The sequence below is a fragment of the Lepidochelys kempii genome, chromosome 3 (genome assembly GCF_965140265.1).
Source record: "Lepidochelys kempii isolate rLepKem1 chromosome 3, rLepKem1.hap2, whole genome shotgun sequence".
NCBI lineage: Eukaryota > Metazoa > Chordata > Testudines > Cheloniidae > Lepidochelys > Lepidochelys kempii.
This window is the reverse complement of record NC_133258.1, coordinates 87,946,393-87,969,778: the sequence shown is the minus strand read 5'-3', so window position 1 is coordinate 87,969,778 and position 23,386 is coordinate 87,946,393. Positions and strand designations below refer to the sequence as shown.

General features: G+C 40.8%; 1 protein-coding gene across 3 annotated transcripts in view; it reads left to right on the top strand.

Annotated features, from left to right (window-relative positions):
* HS3ST5 (heparan sulfate-glucosamine 3-sulfotransferase 5) overlaps positions 1-23,386 on the top strand; it is a 268,638-nt gene that overhangs the window by 13,245 nt on the left and 232,007 nt on the right. For all 3 annotated transcript variants that reach the window (XM_073337106.1, XM_073337105.1, XM_073337104.1), the window contains exon 2: positions 19,097-19,131. The gene's annotated coding sequence lies outside the window, so the exon portion shown is untranslated. The remainder of the gene's footprint in view (positions 1-19,096; positions 19,132-23,386) is intronic.

Genomic DNA, 23,386 nt, shown 5'->3' with positions numbered 1-23,386 from the left:
GGTCTGTAAAAAAGATGGCACAATGATTGGGGAGAATTCCCCTGGCACAGGCAATTTGCTGGGGTGCCCTAAGAAGCTCTTCGCTGTCTATGATCACAAACTGAAATAGGGACTGGGTTCTGGGAGGAGCAGGAGTGGGGCCAAAGAGAATGCTGGGGTGGTTGCCCTTACTTAAAGCAGTCCCTTTAAGTTAGGCTGATTTCAGCCCCTTTAGCAGGAACCTTTGCCCTACCTTCCTCTGCACTCTACTTTCTGACCATGCCACTGTTTATACACACATGGAAAGAACTAGGATAGGCCCAAGGTGCAAAATTTAGATCCGACTCTGAACTTCCCCAAATTAGGACAGGATGTGTAGCCTGGCTTTGTAGAGGGAAGGATTTGTTGGAAAATTCCATCCTTTATTCAGTACAGAGGTGTCTGGAATTTCCTCTAGTTAGTGCAGGCTGAGGTGAAGGCTGACATAAAAGCAGTTCAGTCAGACCCATTCTTGTAAAACTTAGCACTGCCTGTTATAACTCCTCATGTTTGCAAAATAATGTGCAGTATGCTAGACCATAGTAACATATAATACACGTTGCAAGATACTTGAGAATAATCTGAGAATGGAATTGAGTGATCAATACATTATATACCTCCATGTATAGATTTCTGATTTGTTCTATTAATTTTATATTACATGCACTTTCTGCACAGAGTATATTTGAGTTTATTTTTAAAAGTATAAACATAAGGAACAATTATGCTGCAAAGTTGACTACCGTATTAATATAAATAACTATATATAAAAATAAATAACTATAAAGACAGGTTCAGAGTTCCTTTCATGTGAGGGAAGCATATTAACTAACAAGTCACACGATTGGAGTGTGTGTGGCGGGAGGAGAATCTTATTCCTACTCTGAAATCGTGCATGCCTCTGGTGTCTTCCCCATCATCCTTTTCCCCTGTTTCTGACTGTTTCGTAAATTTTATTAGGTTTATTAGTATCTTTTGATGCCATGAGTCCACTCCAGAGCATGCTATCCAGAAGTACAAGGAAGTTGCTCAGCCACTGTAAACTTATGGCCAGCCTCAGATCTGGTGGTTGCTGCACAGTTCACACATACTGGGATAGTGAGTGTTCTCCCCATGGTTTACAAGGCTTCCATCACAGACTCCAGTCTCGGATGGTTTCAACTTCCTATCTGGTCAAGACTTAGCCATATGCAGACTAAATCTTTAATAGGTCTCCAAAGTTATGTCATAGTGCTGCAAAACTCTCTGCAGCTTGTCTTGATTTTAAAACATTGTCCACTGTGGTGTAACTATGCACACCAATTAAATCATAGAAATGTAGAGATAGAAGGGACTTCAAAGTTATCAAGTCCAGCCCCTGCCCTGAGGCAGGACCAAGTAAACCAAGACCATCCCAACAGGCATTTGACCAACCTATTCTTGAAAACCTCCAATGATGGAGATTCCACAACTCTCTTTGGAAGCCTATTCCAGACCTTAGCTATCCTTATAGTTAGAAAGTTTTCCCCAATAACTAACCTAAATCTCCCTTGCTGCAGATTTAAACCCAATACTACTTGTCCTACATTCATTAGATGTGGAGAACAATTGATCACAGTTCTCTTTACAGCAGCTCTTAACATATTTGAGGGCTATTATCAGGTCCCACCTCACTCTCTTCTTTTCTCAAGACTAAATATGCCTCCTTTTTAACCTTTCTTAATTAAATCAGGTTTTCTAAACCTTATCACTTCTGTTGCTCTTCTCTGGACTCTTTCCAATTTGTCCACATTTTTCCTAAAGTGCGGCACCCAGACTTGGACACACTACTCTAGCTGAAGCCTCTCCAGTGCCAAGTAGATCAGGGCAATTACATCCCATGTTTTACATACGACACTTCTGTACATACACCCCGAACTATTTTTTTTGCAACTGCATTACAGTGACTCAGCTTCAATTTGTGATGCCCTATGAGCCTCAGATCCTTTACAGCAGTGCTACTACCTAGTCAGTTATTCCCCATTTTGTAGCTATACATTTGATTTTTTTTTCCTTTCTAAGTGAAATACATTGCACTTATCACACAGATGAAATTCAGTAACTCTCTAACTTGTCCAGGTCATTCTGAATTATAATCTTGTCCTTCCAAAGTGCTTGCAAACCCTTCCAGCTTGATGTCATCCACAGATTTTTATAAGCCTACCATCCACTCCATTATCCAAGTCACTAATGAAAATGTTGAATAATACTGAACACAGGACAGACCCCTGCAGGACCCCATTACATATGCCCTCCAGTCTGACAGCAAACCATTGACAACTATGCTCTGAGCATGGTTTTTTTCCAACCAGTTGAGCATTCTTTTTATGTTAATGTCATGGCCACTGTTTCATATTCCTCTCTCTACTGCTTTCCATGTGCAATAGGCCTAACAGTGACCTTAGTTAACTAACCTTGTGGCTTCTGCTGTAGCATCTATTATCCAAGTTCTAAAATAATCTGGGAACAACTTTGCAAAATTGCTTCAGCCTGCATATTTCAAATGTGTAGTAGGAGTCTTGGGCATCAGTGGCACCTTGGTGTCCCTGTAGCACAGTTTCTCTTGAAGACTGAAATGTTTCGTCTAGCTCAAATCAGAGGTATCTAGATTAAATTTAATGGACCTGTGGTATACAGATCAGACTAGATGGTTCCTTCTAGTCTTCAACTTTATGAAACTATGGAGCGTTGAAAAGTGGTAGCATTAATCCTTTCCATCTACTTATCTCTATGCTCCACATTATCAATGTCCACTTCAATATGTTGCATGAGATGCCTTCTTATTCTACTAATATTTTAGTCTGTGGGCCCCTGGGGTCAGTTAAAATATTACAGTAAAGCTAAATTTATTCCCTGATATTCTGGACAATCACCTGTATTTTAAAGTGGTACATCCTCATAAAGCCAAATTTTAGAAACATGACACCTAATTTTGCACCCACGATCTTGGGTTCAGTCACAATTGTGTTTATAACTTAAGTCTGCACTTAACTGTAAAATCTAGGGGCCAGATCCTTTCAAATGATGGGAAAATGGCATAGCTCCATTGACTTAAATGCACCTATGCTGATTTCTACCAACTACAGATCTGGCCAATGGATGACAAACTATCTGACTTTTGAGCTCAGTCTGCTAGTTAGAATTGCTAACTATGTCTTCTTGGATACCTTAAGTGTTCCTTTAACTGGACTTACATTTGACTGCTGACCCAGTATCCTAGGATGTTTGAAAGCCATTATAGAAAATGTCCCACTTCAGACTGTAAGGGGGAAAAAGTGAAAGGTGCAGACCCATATTCCCACACAATGGTATTTTCTCATTTGTTCACATGTATTCAGGAAGGAAGCAAGGTTACCTCCCTCTAGCACTAGGGAAATAGAATATTCTCACTTTTTTTTTGCATAATACCCACTGGCACAGCTGCTTCAGTTACAGCTTTTGTTGCTTCTCCTGCTGCTTTAGTTTGCTGATTATGATGCTTGTGCTGCCACTGCTCTTCATGCTTCACTCCCTGTTTTGGCTGCTTCTCATACTTCAAAAAAAGGAAAGGAGGACTTGTGGCACCTTAGAGACTAACCAATTTATTTGAGCATGAGCTTTCGTGAGCTACAGCTCACTTCATCGGATGCATACCGTGGAAACTGCAGCAGACTTTATATACATACAGAGAATATGAAACAATACCTCCTCCCACCCCACTGTCCTGCTGGTAATAGCTTATCTAAAATGATCATCAAGTTGGGCCATTTCCAGCACAAATCCAGGTTTTGATGATCACTTTAGATAAGCTATTACCAGCAGGACAGTGGGGTGGGAGGAGGTATTGTTTCATATTCTCTGTATGTATATAAAGTCTGCTGCAGTTTCCACGGTATGCATCCGATGAAGTGAGCTGTAGCTCACGAAAGCTCATGCTCAAATAAATTGGTTAGTCTCTAAGGTGCCACAAGTACTCCTTTTCTTTTTGCGAATACAGACTAACACGGCTGTTACTCTGAAACCTCTCATACTTCAGCTTCTTCCATTCCAGAATTCATTGTGTTACTGGGTGGCCTGACCTGAAGTGTCTGTCTCCTCCTCAGGGCCCTCTGCCTTGTCATCTAATTTGATGTTGTCTTTATCCTCTGATTCTCTCCAACCTACAGATTGCAGTGGGCACCCAGCCATGGAATGGAACCAGCTTCTGGGCACAGAACATACCCCACTGCTTCTGGGCATGGATTGCAACCCATTAGCCATCTGTTTGCCTGATCGTTATGAATAAAGGCTGCCCTGAACTAGTCCTTAGCGAGGCCTTTAACATCCTTATCTCTGTCTTCACAGAGCCTTACTAACAGAGCTTTTCTGAACTCCCTGCAATTAATGGGCACCATGCCACTCTGAATTTAACCTTCCTTATCTTGAAACTAGACTTTGAAAGGAACTAAACAGTTCTCTCTGTTCATTGAACACCTTGTGGTTCAGTGTAACTGCTCTTTTTGTATGTGTGTCAGGGAGCAGGGTGTATGTGGGGAATACATTCTCTAGTCCACCAGCTGCCACTAAGTTTATCACTTCTCTCTTGGGCACCACAAATCCATGCCAGTTCAGCATTCACCCCATTGAGACAGCCTGACATGTTTCATCATGTGGTGCAAAACACTTTTGCATCACTTGAACTTAAAATGAAGATATTGGCATAGGTTGATGGTGCTCTGATACAGGCAAAGAGCACTACAATACAGTCATAGAGTGAAATCCTGCACTATGCTATGTGTGAATACTGCAGGGTGAAGAAGCCTCTTCTTCTCTCTCTCCCATGTAAGCAGAAGGTAAGGATCTCTGCATAGCATGCTAGTAAGCAGTAGGAAGAGGGCCTATCTCCAGCACTCCCATCACGCTGTAGAAGAGGCATAGTCTACTAACTAGGGTGTGTATCTAGACCTTTAACCAGCTAACACGTGCTACTGCTGCTCCTGTTAACATCACTGCTCCTTTTAAAATAAGCAGCCAAGTGTTCCTGGCAGTATTTTCTCCTAGCCAACTGTGAGCTAGTCGGTCCTGCGGCCGTAGGATGGCTTTTGTGCTAGATGCATGTTGGATAACCCTCTGACTCCACTCTTTTACTAAAATAATGGCAGGATGTTGTCATTAGAATTTATTTTATTGTACAGTCTTAGATTGTCAGCTCTTTGGACCAGGGACTTTTTTGTTCTTGTACAGTGCATGGCACAGTCGGGCCCTGATCTATGATGGGGGTGGGGGAAGGCTTCCAAGTGCTATCCCAGTACAAAAAATAAATGATTATTTTACATTAGTTGCAGGCCAAAATATTAGTGGAAACCTGAAGATAATTCATTTCCTGTACATTTGTTTGATTTGAATGAATGTATTAAAAGGTTTTGTTAATGCCCACAAATGTTTTCCTAAAAGATAAGTAAAGATATATTTATTAGACGTAGTTTCTTTTGAAATCACATCCAGAGCACTGTTTCCAGAGATCAGATCCTTCGTGTGGGAATCTACCTTCAGGTCCTTCATGTGGGAATCTAGACACTCTTTAAGTCTATTCTGCTTAATTAGTTGTCCATTACCTTGCCTTGAGACCCACCCTTGATGCAATAAGGATCAAAGTGACACTTAATTGGAGAGAAGCGTTCTTCATTCCTTCTGGGAGTTGCATGTGGACTATATCTCTCTTGGGGTGACTGCAAATGTCATTGTTGTTTAATAGATTCAGGCCTTCCCTTAATGAAGGACTATATTACTAGCTCTCCTCACTGTGAGTGATCCCTCTCAATTCTTTGCTTAGTCGAATCTCTCAAGGATAAAGATAAAGCATAAACCATGCTGCAAACTCTCTCTCCCCAGTTTCACCTGGAATTTCATAAGAAGAAAATAACAAAATTACAAGTTACTCCATGCAAAAAAATCCACCCTATCACAAATTGTTCTGTTACAGCATAAAATCACCCATCTCAAAATTAGATTAATCAGTAACTTAGTATTTGTTCCATTCATAGGGGGGAAACCCTGACTAATTAACAGAGTGAAATATTGCCCTTTTTGTGACTGAAATATGCAAATACTAATGAGATTATATAATTGTGCTGTCGATTAATTAACAACTGTTTGTGTATGGTTTTTGGCATGTATTTAGAGAGATTTGCAGTGTCACTATGAGTCTGTTAGAATTCTGACTTAGTATGGTTAATTAACGCAAATCCACTCGAACCACACAAAATTTAAAACTGTTGCTTGACCGACAGAGAAGCCATTCTGACACCATTGTTGCCCCTCTGCTAAGCAGTAGCAGATGACCAGGACGCTGTGGGTTAGCTTCCCAATTGCAAAGAAATGAGTGGCGCTGAGCCACAGTGTATTCTAAGTGTAACTTATTTTTATTTACATGTGTACGTCAATCCCAGAACAGAGATGGTCAAACAGCATTCATGGCAATATATTCTTTTGGGAATCTCAGCACAACAATGCCTGGGTCACAATGAGCAACTCTGCCCTGAGAATTGACTCTAATCAGACAGAGTAAAACTCTCCTGCTACTCATGCAGCCTCTCTCCTTTCAAGGACCACTGCCTCTACATAGTTTTTGCTGTGTAAGGCTCTGTCTTCACCTGCCATAATATTATAGTGGCAGTGATTGGTTCAGTTACATTCAAATATTTGTGTTCTACCTCTGTCTTCCATGGTTTGTAACTTTCTGAAACATTGACCTGCTGGACTGAAATTTTCCAACTTGGTCTCTGCCTGAAGGAGAGCTTGGTTGGAAAGTTTGAAGAAAAATTATCAAGTCATTACTTTTAGTATAAGGAGAATTGAAAATGTTATTGCTCACTATAAAAATAAAATACTTCCAACCCTTTTTAACAGGATTGCCATCTCTGAGGCACAACAAACTAGGACATATGGGATGATCCTCAGCCCATAAAACTAGACAGCTGTCAGTGTTTACTGAGAACCCTTACAAATTTCCCAGGAGAGCTACCTCAAAAAAGGGACAATCCTGGGAAAATCTGGATAAGTAGCAACCCATTTTTTGGAATAGGCATGTAACCAGAATGTCTGGGTATAGAAAGCTGAAATTTGGTATCCAAATAATCCTCACTTGAAGTGCTTTTGAGTAGTCTAGTAAAATCTTGGTTTTGGTTTGACTCAGTTATGACCTGTAAAAAATTGTATGCTGGGCACCTGTCCATGTTTTGTATATCTTTTTGTGTATCTAAATGAATGCTGTGTTGCACATGTTGTGTGACTAATTTTATAAGTTTATTGAGTATGCAAAGGGGTGAGATAAGGGTGCTCACAATTTGTACAATATGCATGATGCTCTGATGTACCTGATCAGCTCTTCATTGGAGATGGGTATTCTGTGGGTCTCCTAAGGAAAATGGGACAGTACATTTCAGTGGTTTGTAATCCAGTAGTTCCAAATCGTGGAGTTCACATACTCTATCACCACTTTGTTACAACTTGACAAATCTTCAGAGTTCTAAAGAGGTGAAGTTCCTTGTCATTTCATTCCTTTTCCCCATTCCCCCCCTCCCCTTTTTAACAACAGCAACAACAACAAAACACCTAGGAAATCCCATATAAAATCTTTTAGAAGGTTAAGGTCCTGATCTTGCAAAGACTTATGCATAGGAAGAATAATTCCCTCTACTGAAGAAATTACTGTCTGAAATTCTGCGGTCTTTATTATGCAGAGGCCAGACTAGATTATGGTCCTTTCTTCTGTCCTAGCTCAGATGTGAGCCGCTTCAGTGTAGAGCCACCTCCGACTGCTTTCACATTGTATCTGTACTCATCTGTATGAGGTGGTAGTTCTTATTCAGGCATGTCCCATGATTCTTAGCACTCCATGTTTTTCCCAATGGATTGTGGGAGAACTTGTCTGTCCTGGATATGCAGGGGAACTGTGGGAAGGCATTGGAGGGCTATCTGTACTGGAGTGATTTACATGTGTCCTCACTGCAAAGGGAGTAGGTTACAGCACTTGGGCTTTAACATGTAGGCCAGGACAGGCCAGTTAGCCTGGGTTGAAAACACTGATGCATCTGGGAGAGGCTTTGTTTGTGGATGGGAGTCAGCTTAGCAGCATGGTCTGGGTTGACTGAAGTGAAGACAAGCCCTGAGTGTGACATAGCAGAGCTCATGGATATATTCAGGTCCCACCAAGGGGAAGTCCAGTGAAGCTCAGAACATGGATGATGATCTTTTTGCAAATATTCAAATCTACACCGAGTGGTGTATTGTGTTAGAAATGTGGGTGGCGCTTATTTTGGGGATAGAACTTCGAAGAGGACCACCACCTTTCCTCTGCCCCCCGTCTGAGTCTGTCTAGAAGGAATGTTAAAATAAAGTTTTTGGGAAGCCCTAATGTGGACCACAATAAAATTATAATGTTAAAGAAAAAGGGGGGATGGCAAGAAACACCTGATTTAAAAAAAATTAACTTATTAGTTTCATATTTGTGCATCTGAAAGGATTGATATTTGGAAGAGGAACTCTTTAGGGACAGGTTTCAGAATAGCAGCCATGTTAGTCTGTATCCGCAAAAAGAAAAGGAGTTCTTGTGGCATCTTAGAGACTTACAAATTTATTTGAGCATAAGGTGCCACAAGTACTCCTTTTCTTTAGGGACAGTTCCTTAGGTCAAGTATAATGTAGAAATAATTCCCAGGTCTGGAAACTTCTGTGGATGAGCTAGAGCAAAATCTTGGGTATAATAATTCAGATTTTGTACTAAGATCCATGACACAACTTTATAAAGTGCTCTCTAAATTTAATCTGGAAAATTATTTAGTGTGTGGAATGGCAGGGATCTTCCCACTTTTCCCCTTATTTAAATGCCATTCATCTGGCCTACCTCACTTTCAAGCATCATTGCCAGAATGCAACTAGTTGGAGCCTGTCAATATATCTTCAGAGTCGCTGAGTTGGCCAGTGGGTGGCAGCACTCCTAGCTCCTAAGTGAAATCCCATATAAAATCTTTTAGAAGGTTAAGGTCCTGATCTTGCAAAGACTTAGGCACCTGAGTGAAGAGTCAGTAACTGAGCTCAAGAGCAAACCCTGATCTTTATATCATAGAATCATAGAATCATAGAATATCAGGGTTGGAAGGGACCCCAGAAGGTCATCTAGTCCAACCCCCTGCTCAAAGCAGGACCAATTCCCAGTTAAATCATCCCAGCCAGGGCTTTGTCAAGCCTGACCTTAAAAACCTCTAAGGAAGGAGATTCTACCACCTCCCTAGGTAACGCATTCCAGTGTTTCACCACCCTCTTAGTGAAAAAGTTTTTCCTAATATCCAATCTAAACCTCCCCCACTGCAACTTGAGACCATTACTCCTCGTTCTGTCATCTGCTACCATTGAGAACAGTCTAGAGCCATCCTCTTTGGAACCCCCTTTCAGGTAGTTGAAAGCAGCTATCAAATCCCCCCTCATTCTTCTCTTCTGCAGGCTAAACAATCCCAGCTCCCTCAGCCTCTCCTCATAACTCATGTGTTCCAGTCCCCTAATCATTTTTGTTGCCCTTCGCTGGACTCTCTCCAATTTATCCACATCCTTCTTGAAGTGTGGGGCCCAAAACTGGACACAGTACTCCAGATGAGGCCTCACCAATGTCGAATAGAGGGGAACGATCACGTCCCTCGATCTGCTCGCTATGCCCCTACTTATACATCCCAAAATGCCATTGGCCTTCTTGGCAACAAGGGCACACTGCTGACTTATATCCAGCTTCTCGTCCACTGTCACCCCTAGGTCCTTTTCCGCAGAACTGCTGCCTAGCCATTCGGTCCCTAGTCTGTAGCTGTGCATTGGGTTCTTCCGTCCCAAGTGCAGGACCCTGCACTTATCCTTATTGAACCTCATCAGATTTCTTTTGGCCCAATCCTCCAATTTGTCTAGGTCTTTCTGTATCCTATCCCTCCCCTCCAGCGTATCTACCACTCCTCCCAGTTTAGTATCATCCGCAAATTTGCTGAGAGTGCAATCCACACCATCCTCCAGATCATTTATGAAGATATTGAACAAAACTGGCCCCAGGACCGACCCTTGGGGTACTCCACTTGATACTGGCTGCCAACTAGATATGGAGCCATTGATCACTACCCATTGAGCCCGACAATCTAGCCAGCTTTCTACCCACCTTGTAGTGCATTCATCCAGCCCATACTTCCTTAACTTGCTGACAAGAATACTGTGGGAGACCGTGTCAAAAGCTTTGCTAAAGTCAAGAAACAATACATCCACTGCTTTCCCTTCATCCACAGAACCAGTAATCTCATCATAAAAGGCGATTAGACTAGTCAGGCATGACCTTCCCTTGGTGAATCCATGCTGGCTGTTCCCGATCACTTTCCTCTCATGCAAGTGCTTCAGGATTGATTCTTTGAGGACCTGCTCCATGATTTTTCCAGGGACTGAGGTGAGGCTGACTGGCCTGTAGTTCCCAGGATCCTCCTTCTTCCCTTTTTTAAAGATTGGCACTACATTAGCCTTTTTCCAGTCATCCGGGACTTCCCCCGTTCGCCACGAGTTTTTAAAGATAATGGCCAATGGCTCTGCAATCACAGCCGCCAATTCCTTCAGCACTCTCGGATGCAACTCGTCCGGCCCCATGGACTTGTGCACGTCCAGCTTTTCTAAATAGTCCCTAACCACCTCTATCTCCACAGAGGGCTGGCCATCTCTTCCCCATTTTGTGATGCCCAGCTCAGCAGTCTGGGAGCTGACCTTGTTAGTGAAGACAGAGGCAAAAAAAGCATTGAGTACATTAGCTTTTTCCACATCCTCTGTCACTAGGTTGCCTCCCTCATTCAGTAAGGGGCCCACACATTCCTTGGCTTTCTTCTTGTTGCCAACATACCTGAAGAAACCCTTCTTGTTACTCTTAACATCTCTGGCTAGCTGCAGCTCCAGGTGCGATTTGGCCCTCCTGATAACATTCCTACATGCCTGAGCAATATTTTTATACTCTTCCCTGGTCATATGTCCAACCTTCCACTTCTTGTAAGCTTCTTTTTTATGTTTAAGATCCATATGTTTAAGATATGGAAGTGCATTTTACATAAAATAGTGTAAATTGTGGAAGTTAGCCATTTACTCTTGCTCTATATTTTCATTTACTTATATATTGCAGAATTTAGTGTAGTTGGTCCTTCATGTTAGGAATATGTTGAGCATGAAATGGAGACTACATCATGCTTTATTATTTAGATTTCTGTAGCACATATGTCTCAGTGCCCCAAGAGCTTACAATCCGAGAGTCTGATCCTGCAAACGCTGAGGCACCTGAGAAAATTTACTTTCACAAGTAGTGAAAGTACAACTAGTCATTGACTCCCACTCAGCAGAACTACTCTTGAATAAACTTGTTCATGTGCAGAAGTGTCTGCAGAACAGACCCCATAGAAATCAGGATGATGGACACACATTTTGTTAATTCCTTTTGTTACAAACTTACCTATTTTTATACTTTTGGCCTGATAGCTCCTGTCATTTAAGTGAAAAATAAACCCAAACTTTAAGCAGGAATTCAAGTTCTGTGTTTTGGATAAAGAGTACAGCATGTACGGCATATAACTTGTGAATAAGGATCGATTTTGGGGGGGCGGAATTTTCAAATAAATCTGTTAATTAGTTTGACTTTAAAATGGGAACTTTAAGTATTCCCAGTGTATAACCTTTTCTTTGGAACCCTTTTGCTAACTAATGGCTGGTTTGTTATCTTTCAAAGTTTCCATTTGGTTGAAACTTACTGAATTGTATGTTACTTTTGAATGTTTATATGAAGAAACTAGGTTGTAATTTAATAACGTTATTTGTTTTTTCCTGTCCTTTATGACCATAACTTTCCTTTATTTGGAATGTCTACCATTTACTATGATTTTCAATGGGACATAAGTTGCCTAGTGGGATTGAAGGTGTTCATGTCTTGGGTAAAAAAATCACCATTACATCAATAGTAGGAAGGAGAAATCCCTACTAGAGATGGCTGCTGTCTTCTGTCATTTTTAATGGGACTGAAGCCACAGGCTTCCCTCTCAAAAGATGGATATCAATTCACACAGCCATCCTCAAACCTACCAACATGTGGTACAAGTAATTGAAATGTGTGAGCAGTGATTGAAATGTGGAACACCTGTTTTTTGTTGTGCATGGCACAGTAATTAACGAAGTCTAAAGTGTTACGGATTTTGTTCACAATGTGAACTAAATTTTTTTATTAAAGAAAACTGGAAAAACTGGATCTTTATCATCCAGCAATAAGGACCCCATGTTCCCCAGGTCATCCACAGGGCTCCTCAGCCCAGACATCTACAGCTTGAGAAATAACCATTAACCCTCCTGTAGACTAGCCATTAGAGGGGGATGCACACTTAGTTATATACTAGACAACAGTAGGACAACAGGTCTCATGTTTGTTTTCCAGCTCTGGGGGAGGAGTGTGGTATAGTGGTTATAGTAAGGTGGTAGGTCCTATTCTTGGCTTTTGGAGGAGTGTAGGGTCTAGAAGTGTCCCATAGCTTGGCATTTACTTGCCATTTTAGACTTTGCATTTGGCGTTGTCACACTTAGCAAATCTTATTTCTTCTAAAATGAAGCTTTTGTTTGTAGGAAATAGGTTCTTTTGTGAGTGTAATGTTTCCCTGACAAATCCGCCAACTGACTCTTTAAGGGTCTATAAGCATACTTGAGTAACTGCACACATGTGGGTAGTCAATCTTAGTCACTTGGGGAGTGTTTGCAGTATCAGGCACTAACTTTGTAATACATGTATGACTTCTGATTATCATTTAAATGTATATTTGTAATTAAACATGAATTAATAAATAGTAATTTGTATAGTAACTTGCCAGCAAGTTAAAGAAGTATGGGCTGGATAAATGGACTATAAGGTGGATAGAAAGCTGGCTAGATTGTTGGGCTCAACGGGTAGTGATCAATGGCTCCATGTCTAGCTGGCAGCCGGTATCAAGTGGAGTGCCCCAAGGGTTGGTCCTGGGGCCGGTTTTGTTCAATATCTTCATAAATGATCTGGAGGATGGTGTGGATTGCACCCTCAGCAAGTTTGCAGATGAGACTAAACTGGGAGGAGAGCTAGATATGCTGGAGGGTAGGGATAGGATACAGAGGGACCTACACAAATTGGAGGATTGGGCCAAAAGAAATCTGATGAGGTTCAACAAGGACAAGTGCAGAGTCCTGCACTTAGGACGGAGGAATCCAATGCACTGCTACAGACTAGGGACCGAATGGCTCGGCAGCAGTTCTGCAGAAAAGGACGTAGGGGTTACAGTGGATGAGAAGCTGGATATGAGTCAACAGTGTGCTGTTGTTGCCAAGAAGACCAATGGCATTTTGGGATGTATAAGTAGGGGCATTGCCAGCAGATCGAGGGACGTGATCATTCCCCTCTATTCGACATTGGTGAGGCCTCATCTGGAGTACTGTGTCCAGTTTTGGGCCCCGCACTACAAGAAGGATGTGGAAAAATTGGAAAGAGTCCAGCGGAGGGCAATAAAAATGATTAGGGGACTGGAACACATGAATTATGAGGAGAGGCTGAGGGAACTGGGGATGTTTAGTGTACGGAAGAGAAGAAAGAGGGGGGATTTGATAGCTGCTTTCAACTACGTGAAAGGGGGTTCCAAAGAGGATGGATCTAGACTGTTCTCAGTGGTAGCAGACGACAGAACAAGGAGTAATGGTCTCAAGTTGCAGTGGGGGAGATTTATGTTGGCTATTAGGAAAAACTTTTTCACTAGGAGGGTGGTGAAGCACTGGAATGCGTTACCTAGGGAGGTGGTGAAATCTCCTTCCTTAGAAGTTTTTAAGGTCAGGCTTGACAAAGCCCTGGCTGGGATGATTTAACTGGGAATTGGTCCTGCTTTGAGCAGGGGGTTGGACTAGATGACCTCCTGAGGTCCCTTCCAACCCTGATATTCTATGATTCTATGATGATTCTATGATTCTATGATAGTGCCTAAGCACCATCCAAGAACAGGGTCCCATTATGCTAGGCACTGTACAAACAGTAGTAGATGGTCCCAAAAGTTTACAATCTAAATAGGCAAGACAGGCACAGGGTAGGTGAAAGGATAGAACACACCAGTAGAATGAAGACTGTGCTGATGGTAAGCATCATGTTAGTTTCATGGTTTTATTGATTTCTTGGTTTAGTTCGGAGGGGATCAGCTAAATGGAGAGGGAAGGGGGACAGGTCAGGAGAGACGAGGATAAAAGGGACAGGGGTGGAGTAAAGAGACTGAGGAAGGGGGAGGGGAAAGGTTAGAACAAACAGCCAATCAGCATGGGGCAGAGAAAATCCTGTTCGATTATTCTGACATACCATTACATTTGATATTTTAACTATGACCAACCCATTAAATATAATTATATCAAAATACTGTCCCTGTCATTCTGTATAAAGAAGAAATATACATGCACACTTACATATTAACCAGGATAAATTTATTAGGAGAGATCATAAACCATCACACTACATTTTGGTTTAGTGGTCTTCTTTGCAGCATAACAGGAGTAATTTAAAGGGAGTTCTGAGTTCTGAAGCTGTCAGTTGAGTCACTTAGTATACTAATTTTGGTTCTCTTAATCTTTTTTTGTATTGTATATAAATAAATGTTTCTTTTTTATTTTTTTACTGTGATGTGAAGTGCAAAACATTTTATGAAATACTTTGCCAGTTGTGCTACCTGCTTGTCTCCGTAATGTAAATATTTCAGCCAAATTTTCAGAAGCACTTCGTAAGTGCTCATACCTCAGTTAGGCACCCAAAAATTGAGGCAACCAAGATCAGTGGCCATTATTTGAAATTCTTGACTTGTCTTTTTAACTAAACTGGAAGAAAGTGTTTATGTAATCCTTATTGTATGGGGGAAATAAAGCTACATTAAAAGAAGATTGTTAGGGTTGCTAAATAAAGACTTCAAAAGTTAGGAAATGCCAGCATATAGGTTACCTGTGCAACATTAATTTGAACCCCTGGTGCACATGCATCATTATACAGTTTTTAATCACATAATCACATACTGTTTTTCCCCCGTAGACTCCCTGCCTCGTTCAGTGCATAGAATGGACAGTGCTCAGTTAATGAGCATCTCTTCAGTATTTTGTTTTCTTCTTTGAGTTGGTGGCCCCATGCCTTATTTACTTCACACTATTCTAAGCTGTGAAGACAGAATTATTAATTTCCTCCTGAGCTTTTCTATGGTACTTCTCACTATAGTATCTCAGTGCTTCAGGAAAATTAATGAATTTATTTTCACAGACCCTGTGAGATGTAGGGGTGATTATTATCCGTGTTCTTAGAGTTTGGAACTGAGGCAGAGGGATATTAAGCTCAAAAGTACCCACTGATTTGGGGTGCCTAATTTGAGATACCTATTAGAGGGTCACAGAAGAGGAAGTTGGAGAAGGTGATTTGAGACGGTTGGTAAGAAGGAGGAAGTCCCTTATCAGAACCATTCCATAGTTTTGTAAGTTCAGGTCCAGTGCAATGTTGGAGCTCACTTTCAAGCTGATGATTCTTTATTAAGAACAAAAACAAATAACTGGTTTGCCTATCTTTGCCACAAACCAAGAATGAACTGTGACTCTCTCTGGCAGGGTGTGAATGGCAGAAAAGTTGAAGGGCACTTCTTTCATAATGTCACAACCAGCCCAGTCAAATGCTTTACTGGGTAAGGCATTACATTTTGATGAAAAAATTAGAATATGAAATTAACATTGCATACATTACATGGATTAAAAACTGACTAGTTGATAGATCTCAAAATATAACTGTAAATGGGGAATTGTCATCAAGCATGTGTTTCCAGTGAGGTTGATTCTTGGCCCTATACTATTTAACATTTTGTCAGTGACCTGGAAGAAGGCATAAAATAATCACTGAAAGATTGCAGATGACCTAGAAACTGGGGGAGTGGTAAATAATGAAGAGGAAAGTTCACTGAGAGAAATCTGGATCGCTTGGTAAACTGGGCACAAGCAACCAACTTGTGTTTTTAATATGGTTAAATGTATACAGCCCATACTTACAGGATGGGGGGGGGCTCTAACCTGGGAAGCAGTGATTTTGAAAAAGATTTGGGGGTCATAGAGGATAATACGCAGAATATGAGCTCCTGGTGCAATACTTTGGCCAAAAGAGCTACTGTGATACTGGGATGCATACATGGGAATCTCAGGTAGCGGTGGAGAGGTTATTTAACTGCTTTATTTGTTACTGGTGCAACTTATGCTGGAGTACTGTGTCCAGTTCTCGTGCCCACAAATCAAGAAGGATGTTGATATATTTTAGAGGGGGGTAGAGAAGAGCTGTGAGAATGATTTAAAGGATTTGAAAACCTGCCTTATAGAGAGAGCTTGAGCTCTTCAGTCTATTTAGCTTAACAAAAAGAAGGCTAAGGGGTGACTTGATTAGTCTAGAAGTACCTACATGGGGAACAAATATTTAATAATGGGATCTTTAATCTAGTAGAGAATGGTATAACATGATCCAATAGCTGGAAGTTGAAGTGAGGCAAATTCAGGCTGGCAATAAGGTCTACATTTTTAGCAGTGAGGGTAGTTAACCATTAGAACAACTTACCAAGGTTATCAAGGTGGTGGATTCTTCATCTCTAACCATTTTAAAATAGAGATTGGATCTCTTTCTAAAAGATGTGCTCTGGGAAACATTTTGGGGAAGTCCTATTGCCTGTGTTACACAGGAAGACACACTAGAGGATCCCTTCTGAGCTTGGAATGTATGAGTCTAAGAAATGGTAGCATAATGTTTTAAAATATCGATTGAGCCATTTAATTTTGTGACTTACTGCGAGTCCATAGAAGTCACAACTAAGGAACTTGCCATCATAAAGTGTATAAAAGCAAATATGTCCATCACCAATCTTTGTCATGTTGTATTTTCATATTAGTGACAGGGCTTAGAGGTTAGCTATGGAGTAGATGTAATCAGTTATCTGCTACCAAGGAGCCCAGGTCCCACTGTCTCTTATCTCTTTCTCACTTCTGTCTAGATTCATTGATCTCTGATTAGTCATCCAGTTTGCAAGGAGTGTCCCTCTTGGTTTACACTAACGACAGCCTAGATATTAAAAAGGCTATACTTCTCCATTCTCTGACATGCTTTAGGCACCTTGAGAATTCAAATTTCTTTCCAAAATTTGGGGTCTCGAAGGAGGTTGTAGCTGGCTTCCTATCTCCCTACTGAAGGAAACTTCCTTGTCAGTTATAATGGTCCTTAGCCTGTTTCCCTCAGCTTTCCTTGCTCCCCCATTATCCTTTGTCATGTCATAAGTAACAAGTATTTCTAATCCTAACAATAAAATAGCATTACATTTTTATTATCCAAATTAAGAGGAACATGAGTGACTGTTTCAGATACAATGTCATCAAAGAAACCTGGCTGAGAGTAAATTAACGCCTGTCATGTATGGAATATGATTAGTTTCCCAGCTTCAACTTCCTTTATCCAGCCCACCTGGTCACTCCATGGTATAAAATGTTACAATCTCAGTGTTCTTTAAAATGTTTGCAACACTTTTTTTCCTTCTTCTGTGTTAAAGGAGTATCACCTTGATGCAATTCATGATTACAATAATCATTTTATAATTTTTGTCTCCATATGTTGTTTCGTTGAAATAGCTATTGTATTAATCCACCGTAAAATGTAGTAATCATACTAAAGTAATGTACTAACCGTAAAATGTATTAATCCACCGTAAAATGTACTTGGCCTACATGGAGCATTTTATCATATTATTTTAATTTCCAGTTATTTGCTTTTCTTCTAATACAGAATTCAAAAATAGATGCTGCAAAAAGTTCAGTGGTGATGGTTCAATATGTGGCATTTTTTGTTTTTGGTTTTTGTTTTAAACGGGCATTGAAACAAGATAGCTGTATGGTATTTTATGTCACTGCTTAGCCTGAGGGTGCTGGCTTTTGGTTGGGGCACTAAATTGAAAGTAAGGTCTTGATCTCTTCATTTCATTGGAAAAAAGATAGTATGGCGCTCTTTGCAAGTGTAGGGCTGTTAATTCTAGTGTCCTGGCCAAATTTCAATTTTGATAAATATATTCTGCCTACAATTCCCCCTGAAGTTTCAAATGAAGAAATTATTTCTTTACTTCCCCTCCTAAGAATTGTTGTACAGTGTTGTAGGCACAGAATGAGTACTGCATTGCACCCCACCGAAGACACATTTGTGTGTTGGGAGCTTGATCCTGTACTTTGTACAGTCTGTAAAGCACTTCCTGATCTTTGGAGATGAAAGCAACTGTATAAACATCATATTATTTGGTCACAAGACTGGGGCAATTTGTTGAGTAATATTGGCCAGCTGGAGGATGCGTGGGGTGCAATAGTGCATGATCTGTGGAGGTGTGAATTGCACCCTCACAGAGCTAAGATGTGTGGATTGCTATTATTAGTGTCCTCAATTACTGAAGTATGCAAGCAAGAGATGACTCAAAATCATGCTAATTTTTTTTTTTTTTTTGCCTTTGGTTGCTACTGTCTCGAAGAAGATAAATAAAATGGTATTTGATGTAAAAAGCCAAAATGTCAGTATGGTGGAAATAGATAAATTTCCATGAGAAAGATACCCCAGCCCATACTGACCCCATGTAAGGGCCAGGAACAATCACAGTACTTGAGTACTGATGAGGTTAGTGACATTGGGTGGAGAGCACAACTGAAGGAAACAGCAGAGCTGGCCAGTGCAGATGAGAACACAAGCTACTTTCTCTGAAAGGGTGACACAATAGCCACTTTGCGTCTGGGTGGTATGGAGCTCTGAGAGGCATTATGTCTGACACACAATGCTTCCCAGAGCTGTCACTTGGTTAGTGTAGCTTTGGGCTGCCCCAATGCAGGGCAGCAACTACACAATACAAGCCAAACCCTTGAGCTGACCTGATATACTACTTATTGCTTTACAATCAAAGGAGTCTGTTAGTTACCAATGTACAAGTAGAGCTCAGATATTTTTATAAAAAATACAGATCTATTTTATTTTGTATTGTAGGAGACAACAAAGAATAGGTGCACCTTCAAAAAAAAGTAAGTGGTCGTCTTTTTTACATCCAATTGTTCAATGTAAATATGCATTCATTTAATTGTGATAAATTTTAAGGTTGTTGTCAGACCAAAAGTGTGTTTTCAGTTATTGGCACTTAATCTGGGATGCAAATGGGAGGTAGGCACCCATGGGAGCTTTAGAGGGGCATTGGCAAAATGTAATTGAGCATGCGACTGGGTTAGGTTCTGGCTGTAGTGGTAGGGGATAGGGGCTTTCAGCCTATTTTCAGAATTGTACAAAGTGCAACCATTCCCAGATAGTCAGGGCCATCCCAAGTGAGAGCAAGGTGGTGTGAGGAGTAAGATAGTGGGGGCACTGGCCTCACCCACGCCTAGTGGGTTTGGATGGGAATCAGATTGGGGTGCCCTCACCAGTCAGTGTGGAGTTCTCAGCTTTTTAGCAGAGGACAAGGACATCCTGTCACTTTCTTTAGTCCAAGTCATGCTGTTGCAGTCTGTTATGCTTTTTAGTGGGTGTTTTTGTGCCTGTAGGACCAATTAGCATATACTAATATGAGAGCAGATGGTGTGGCCATGCAGCCCAGGGCTCCCTGCTTCTTGGTTTTGAGAATTATCTTCTCAAGTGGCCATATTGGTTTGTCTGATTCATCTCCAAATGCAAAAAGATTATTTTTAAATCATCATTATGCAAGCACAGGGTCCTTGCAGCTCACCTAGGTTAGCACAAACAATTACATGGCCTCCCACTCATCCTCCAGCTCCCTTCAGAATCACCCGAAACCCCTGTCAGTTTTACTCCTACTCCTTTCACTAAACATCCCCTAAATAAATTGTAATTTGCAGGGCAGCAATTTGCTGGAGAAAGAAAGAAAGGTAAGGAGGTCAGGACATGGCATGGTACCAAAGCTCACCAGGAGCTAATTGCTGTTCTCATTGGAAAATGGAACCTAGAGGCCAATAAAGTCTGTTGGGAGAGGGATAGATTGTTTCATAGAACAGCTCTGGGTTTTTAACGTATTGTGTTGCTCTGGGAGGGTGGGGAAGCCATACTAGTACAGCAAAACTGGTCTCACTGACCACTGCCATATTTGTTCTGGTCATGATGTGGTTAACAGTCAGGGTGCAAGGGGCCCAGCACTCTACACACCCATTGCCTGCAACAGCTGACTGGGACTAGCCTCCAAAGCAGTGCTCATGAACACCACAGTAAAGAAAACATTTCATGTACGGTATACTGTTCTTTGAAAGGAGGGTTCAGTTGCAACAACTGTCTTGACTTTTATCTCCCTCCCTCCCTTCGGTCAGGATAGTAAAATGCTCTGCAATATGCTCCTCTAGCGTAGTTATGAGGACCCTATGCAGTCCAAACTTGACATAGTCACTGGTATAGCTGACCCAGCTGCTCCACAGCTCAAGGGTATCAACAGGCATGATGGTGGGTAGTGTCTACACAGGGCCCTCATTCAGATCACAGGACCTGTTTGACTAGCATGAGAAATAATGTGTTATAATATGACTGGGTCCTGGTCCTCATTAATCTTTTTCTCCCCCCCAAAAACACAATAAATGCAGTTTTCAGAGTAACAGCCGTGTAAGTCTGTATTCGCAAAAAGAAATGCAGTTGAAGTTCAAAAAGCATATTTAATATAATTTTCAGGAATAGTTAGATTGTAAGTTCTTTGGGGATCTTCCCTTTTATGTGTTGCTGTAATGCGTACATGTTCACCTAGGACTCTCTTGGGCACTGTAATCAAATAACTGATACCAGTATCACTGTGCAGCAGCCATGTCTCATTGTCATGTCTAGTTTGGAATTGAGGGCCTCATCTATGGGAGTAGTAGTAAAAGAAATTCAGTATAATATAGCAAACACTTACAGCCTGACCCAGCCCACTGAGGACCCTACTATAGAATAAATAACCCTTCCTTATTCATTTTCTCCACACCATTCATGATTTTGTAGACCTCTATAATCTCTCCTCAGTTGTTTTTATTCCATCAAGACCCAGAAAAACTGACTACCATTTTGAAGGTTAATAACATACACATTTATAATGTTCTTTTTCAAATTATGCCTAATTTATAGGAATCTTATAAGTAGTTTTAATAGTAACTAGGATCACTTTATTGCATTATGTATTCAGTAACTATTGTGGATTATTGTGTGCTGAATAACTTAAACCCAAATGATGCATTATGAAAGTACTTAATATGAAGTAAATAAAATTTGTAGATGTGCTCATGTACCCTTTCAAGTTAATCTGTGACAAGAGTAATCTACAAAACAATTCTAAGACACTTGACAAATTTGAATATATTACTTCACTTCCTACACCTATGTAAATTTTGGATCTTTGTTTTCACAAAATTTCCCCCCATTTCAAAAACAAAAATCCTGCTGTGTAATGGTCCCTCTATCCAAATAGGAATTTTAAAAGTGGGCAGAGAAGTTCCTCCTCTTTCTGAATGGATACAATGACTGATACTTAACGGTGTACTCTGCATTCATCAATAGAAAAGCAAGCTCTTTCATTTTGTAATGAACAGTAGCAGATTGGTTTAAAACTATAGTAAGGTCAGAATTTGTTACAATGTAGAGTGATGTCATTAGCTTTCCATCTTCTCTTGTATAATTATGGAGTGTAAAAAGGAAAGCACTCTAGTTCTTCCACTGTTTAGACACCAGGAAGTGCGGATGAGTAGTGAAGCATGTGGATCTGTACTGGCAATGTACAGTAGCTAGACTTATTGATAAGTAACCTTATTTCTCTTAGTAATACTGTCAGAACAGATCTGCATGCTAGGGTGATAGCCTGAGTGAATCAAACTTTCTTTACAGATCTGTTGTAACCTTGCTGGTATCACAGTACTTGAAGATCGAGCACTTTCTACCATCTTCAAAGTAGCTTCTACAGTGTGTTTCGGGAATGTTGGCATTATTGAGATATGCAAAGCTGCTATCTGGGACTTTATTTACACAATTACAAAGTTATTTATTGACTTGGCTTCTTGACCAAATACCTGTTCAATCCTGCTATCTAATATCCCAAGTATGGATCTTCACATGCTAGATGTGAAAAGCATACTTCCTTTCTGAAAAGTTGGTCTCTCTGATGTAATCACTAGAAATCGCTTTATATTACTGCTGTCTTGAAGACTGGATTTTTTAACAACAATAATAACAAAGAGGTACTGCTTCTATGGTTTATACACAGGATTAGAGTGAAGGAGACCTGGGTTTAGTTCCCAGCTGTACCACAGACTTCCTGTTTGACCCTGGGAAAATACTTTTCTCTTTCCCTTTGCCTTGTGTATATAAATTTTTAAGATCTTCAGGGCAGTGACTGTCTCTGGCTGTGTGTGTTTGTACAGTGCTTGGCACAATGGGTCCCTATCTTAGCTCTAGGTACTGTGGTAATACCATATTATAGATATAGGAAGGAATGTTAAGTTTAACTAGGAAACTTAGCTGAGACTTAATACCTATCAAAGGTTTTTTTGAGTTGGTGAAAATCCATTATTTTTTAAATAACAGGATATAGCTGTATTTGTTTTCAGTGCATTATATTACAAAGTCTACGGGAAGTACTGCAGATCTTTGAAGGTTAAAATGAATGCTGCTTCCAATGAGCTTATAATAAATTATGCATGACCAGTGGTGCTGTTTATAAAGTGTGTATTGTTCCTCTGATAGTTCCTGAAGACTTTGAAGAGTGCACACCGGAGAGGCAAGGCGTGAAGTGGTGAGGCTGTTGAGCTAAGTTGGGGAAGACTTCTTTGGAGCTAGGGAACAAAGACACCTACAGGGCTCCCTGCTTCCCAGTGCCCTTTGGAGTTTAAGCTCTCTGTATGATCCTCTTATTTCATTCTGCTCCCTTTAATTAGCACACCTGTGTACATACTGAAGTCTGTAGAACAATGCCTCCAGTCTGAACTGGGTCCAGCAAAACTTTCACTTTTTATAAAGTGAGCATGATTGGTCATTATTACTGTGAACTTTAAGAAATCCACCAGGATGGCAATTTTTTAGGAGAATTGGGAATGACAAGCAAAGAGACTAGAAATAAAGTGGGAAGCTGGGGAATTGGAAAGGCTGATTGGGAGCTAAGGAGCAAGGGGCTTTGGAGGCCTATGTCTGGACTTTCAGTAGAGGTAAGCCATTGAGGTCAGTGGGAACTGTGGGTGCTCAGTATCTTTGAAAATCAGGCTATATGAGCTCATTAGGGTTCCTTTCTTCTCTTCTTCTTCTGGTCCCCAGGGCCATGCAGACCTCAAG